The sequence below is a fragment of the Podarcis liolepis genome, assembly GCF_965112155.1.
Source record: "Podarcis liolepis genome assembly, chromosome: 8".
Taxonomy (NCBI): Eukaryota; Metazoa; Chordata; class Lepidosauria; order Squamata; family Lacertidae; genus Podarcis; species Podarcis liolepis.
Genome location: NC_139560.1, coordinates 81,281,117 through 81,285,900, shown reverse-complemented (window position 1 = coordinate 81,285,900; position 4,784 = coordinate 81,281,117). Strand labels below are relative to the sequence as shown.

Here is a 4,784-nt window from a genome sequence, read left to right as displayed (position 1 = left end):
TCGTGGGGAAAGGAGTATTCAGTGAGTCTCCTCTCCAAGTGGCCACCTGTCCCCACATTTGTTATATGAGGAAGGAAAACACAGGTTGGGAAAGCCATACTTTTAAACATGGAATCTCGCTTGAAGAGCATCTGCAGAAACTTCATAGTTTCCCAATTAGGTGCTATAAAGAACCCCCAGGGATGGAATCACGTGGCACCCAGTGGAAAGGTTGGCATTTCTTTGCTCTTCACATCTCATTGCTTTTACGCTCATCTCAGGAAGCCAGCGATTCAGAATGTGCTTTCCACTTCTCCACTTCTGTTAGCTATGTACACATTTATTTTAACTCGAGAAGGCCTGCTGCCTCTTTGAGGACATCTCCTTCTCCACCCCCATGCCTTAAAGTGGACTCAACAAATTAAAAGTAAGTAGGCAGAGAAACTTCCCCCAAGGAAATGGCTGCTCCGTAAATCTTTGGTAGAGAAAAACAACTATCGAATGAATCAGAAACAGTGTTCCGATTTTATTTCAGGGGTATAAAGAGGATCCAGATGCTGACGTAAAAGTAACCTCACCGGATCAAAAGTCTGCAAGGAAGTCTTGTCCTGGTCAGCCAGAGGAATAGCAGCTCATATTGTGTGCAACCAGAACTTCCTTTTAAGTAGCAGTGGTAAAAGATGTAGGTCTGGAATCTCCTGTGTGGAAAAGAAACATTCAGCTTGTCCTATTTGGTATATGGAGAATGAAATAATGAGTGCCTTTATTTCTGGAGTTTACAGTGATTTACTTATGATATGCTGAAACACACTGGATTACACCAAACTTCCTCTAGTCTAACACAAAAGAAAGATGGTTCGGGGCAAACACTCAGGACTAAAACTTGCACCAAGAAGTTCCAGTAGTTTGCAAAAGGATGGTCTTTCTCAGCTTTGGTCTCATCAGAACTTCAGTTCTTAAGATACACATACACGTAGACAGTCGCTTGTTGGATGAGAGCCTCAATTTTCCTGCTAAAATTGATCGGAAAATAGTATGAGGGAAATTGGCGATCAAGGCCGGCCCACCCTTGAGACAAGCTGAGGTAACTGCCTCCGGTGGCAGGATCCACAGGGGCACCAGATTCCAGTGTAGATCTGAAGGTTTAATTTAGAAAAGGAAAACCAGTGCAATCTGAGAGAAATGGCACTGGAAGAAAATATAGCATGCGGACAAAACAGAAATAAACAAGAAAGATACCATAGAAGTCAATTCAGATGTAAGCACTCAGGTAGGGTAGGGGCAGAAGAGATTATTAATACTACAAATTACAGCGAGGCAAAATACAGCCTTTGTTCACCTTGCCATGAATTGCCTCATGTGAATATTCTCCTTGTCTTCCTGTCTCACAAACAAATCAGGATGCTCTTCTGAACCCGACTTACCTTGGACAAACCACAATATTTAACTTACTATGATTTCCAGCAGCACAGAGCTGTCTATAAGCTGTATTTCTTCCATTCGTCCCCCACCCTTCAGAACCATTACAGTGCATTTTCTGTAAGAATTTTGCCTCCTACAGCTCAGAGGTTTAGAAACTTGACGTTTTAAGTCAACTCACTGAAGTGGGCGACTTCCTTGAGTAGGTTTTGTGAAAACAACGAGATTCATTATGAAAACACGAGTCGGCTGCTCCTTTCACCTTGGTTAGCCAAGGAAGTCACATCACCAATACAGCAGGAGGGAGGGCCAGCAGCAGCTTTTTAAGAAAACAAATTTCTTATTGGAAGCTGGAATTCTTAACCATTTCTGCTGGCAATGGCAGCTAAAATCTCATGCTAAAAAAGATGGAGTATAATAGATATTTAGGGGTGTGGGTGGCGCTGTGGGTTAAACCACAGAGCCTAGGACTTGCCGATCAGAAGGTCGGTGGTTCGAATCCCCGCGACGAGGTGAGCTCCTGTTGCTCAGTCCCTGCTCCTGCCAACCTAGCAGTTCGAAAGCACGTCAAAGTGCAAGTAGATAAAGAGGTACTGCTCCGGTGGGAAGGTAAATGGCGTTTCTGTGCGCTGCTCTGGTTCACCAGAAGTGGCTTAGGGGAGATGGTAGTGTCTTTATGATTATTCATTAGGTTATCCATGCCATTTCCTCTTGGCACAGGTCCCAGCTGAATGAAAAAGGAAGCAGTGATTGCAAGCTTGAACCACAGAGCCTAGGACTTGCCGATCAGAAGGTCGGCGGTTCGAATCCCCGCGACGGGGTGAGCTCCCGTTGCTCAGTCCCTGCTCCTGCCAACCTAGCAGTTCGAAAGCACGTCAAAGTGCAAGTAGATAAAGAGGTACCACTCCGGTGGGAAGGTAAATGGCGTTTCCATGCGCTGCTCTGGTTCGCCAGAAGCGGCTTAGTCATGCTGGCCACATGACCTGGAAGCTGTACGCCGGCTCCCTCGGCCAATAAAGCGAGGTGAGCACAGCAACCCCAGCGTTGGCCACGACTGGACCTAATGGTCAGGGGTGCCTTTAACTTTATAATAGATATTTACAAAGTTAGGCACAAAGATAATAATCAAGGGAGTCTGGAGCGCTTGCTGAAGTCTGCTACTCTTCAAGGGCACATATAATAGTGTTAAAGATTGGTGGGGTGGTGGAATTGACTAGGGATGGCTCTTATGACTGCTTCATTGTACTCAGAGGTCAAGTGACCAATCACCTGCGTTTCCATAAGGTGGAAATTACCATGTCATAATGCACAATGGTGATGCATTCTCTGCTGATTCTGACAAACCAGCCTCCTGACTGTAGCGTAACCAGCTTCACACAGCTGAGCTGTGAGCCAAAGGAGCCTAATGGGGGAGCAGAGACGACTTGGGCACAAGAATGATGCCCCATTTCCATCCAGAAATTCCAAAATTGCTTTGCGATATACTGTTGGAGCACTTCCCCGAACCAACACATAAATCCGATCGCCTGTCTAAATCGACACTTTTGACAAACGTCATCTAGAAACAGCGAATTCAGTGTGGCTGACTGAAGTTATTCTGTTGAAGCGCACGCTTGAACCGGGAGAAAAATGTGCTCATAGATCAAAAGACATGTTTTAAAATTGGTCTGAAAATTATTGATTGTACAGTACTTTGGTGTAAATACTTCCAAATCTTTGCCCTCTCTTCGGCCTGGTGATATCCCTGACCGCACTCCTTCAGTTTCACACGTAAGTGAACTAATAATAATAATAATAATAATAATAATAATAATAATAATAATAATTTTTTATTTATACCCCGCCCTCCCCAGCCAAGGCCGGGCTCAGAGCGGCTTACAAGCAATAATAAAAACAAGATGAATGATTACAACTTAAAAACAAAAATAAAATACAACATTAAAATAATGGAACATTAAAATATTAAAATGTAGCCTCATTGCAGGAGAAGGAAAAGAAAAAAGAAAAGGGCCACTCAGGGCCAACCAGACATGACTTTAATTGCATTTCCCCCAAGTCTCGTCCCCCCTAAATACAGTCATGGGAGAGGGCCAATCAGGATCAGGCTTGGGCACAAGGAGAAAGAGGGCTGAACCCTTTCTACCCCACTGTAGTTCTGATGACAATCCTGCCTCCACCTGAAGAATGCCCTCCAACATTTCTCCAAACCACAGAGCCTAGGACTTACCCATCAGAAGGTCGGCAGTTCAAATCCCCGTGACAGGGTGATCTCCCGTTGCTCGGTCCCTGCTCCTGCCAACCTAGCAGTTCGGAAGCACGTCAAGGTGCAAGTAGATAAATAGGTACTGCTCCGGCAGGAAGGTAAATGACGTTTCCGTTTTGAAGGAAGCAGGGGGGATTTCTGTTAAGTTGTGGGTGAACATATCAGACAACACAGCGATTCTTCAAACTGCTCTTGTTTATTCACAGGCCAGAACAGAACTGAACTGAAGGGTTCAGCCGGCCTGCTTATATAGAGCTCCACTAGAACGCAACAGTAACCATTTTCTGTAACTATCCAATCACTGAACGTCACTTTCAATCCCTTATTTGCATATGTGGACCTGAGTGAAAACTACAGTATCCCCCTGCTGGCCCAGGGTGAGAACTTCAGTACATAACAGTTTCAAAGTGGGAGAAAAAAGGATATGGGCTGGTCAAGCCAGATTCACTTATGGGCTGCTCCACATGACCTGCCTTGTAATCATTTATCCTGAGTTGCTTGCACAGACCTAACATGGAGGTTAGACCATGTCTGTTCTGTATTGAGCATTAGTCATGATTGGTTTATGGGAAGGTTATAAAAAAATGAGCAATCACCTTGAATTTATCCTGATTTGCTTGCTTATTTGTTTATGTATCTTCCCAGGGTTTTTTTTCAGCCAGAACTCACCGGAACTCAGTTTTTGCACCTCTCAGGTGGGCACCATTGCCATTATAAGAGAACAAGGGAGGTGTTCATGGAGAATTCTGGCACCTCTTTTTCTAGAGGAATAGCATTGCATCTTCCTGTTAGTCATTTGCCTAACCCATACTTTTCAGTGCATTATCTTGCTGCTTTCCTAACTGCCAAACTTTCCAGAAAGCTATGCTTTAAGCAACTTAACAAAATATATTCTTGCATAGGTCTGTAGTAGGGTTGGGGTGATAGGTGTAAGTGCAGTTGAAATGGGAGCAAAGCAAGGGCTGAGAAAGACTGGGATCGTGGTGCAGACATTTTAAAAGATGACTCCAGTCTTGCACATATAGTCCAATAATTGTGTCTGTCAAATGCATGCAACATTCCTCTACTAAAAATAAATACCGCTTAGAAACCAAGTTTCTACTATAGAAAATGAGACCCTACC

At 44.1% G+C, this 4,784-nt stretch overlaps 1 long non-coding RNA gene across 1 annotated transcript; it reads right to left on the bottom strand.

Annotated features, from left to right (window-relative positions):
- Nucleotides 1-241: 241 nt before the first annotated feature.
- On the bottom strand, nt 242-2,634 carry LOC310714515. Its single transcript, XR_014529857.1, has 3 exons — nt 2,459-2,634; nt 1,319-1,363; nt 242-992 (listed from the first exon to the last, which is right to left on the bottom strand). It is a non-coding gene; the product is annotated as an uncharacterized lncRNA (long non-coding RNA).
- Nucleotides 2,635-4,784: the final 2,150 nt, after the last annotated feature.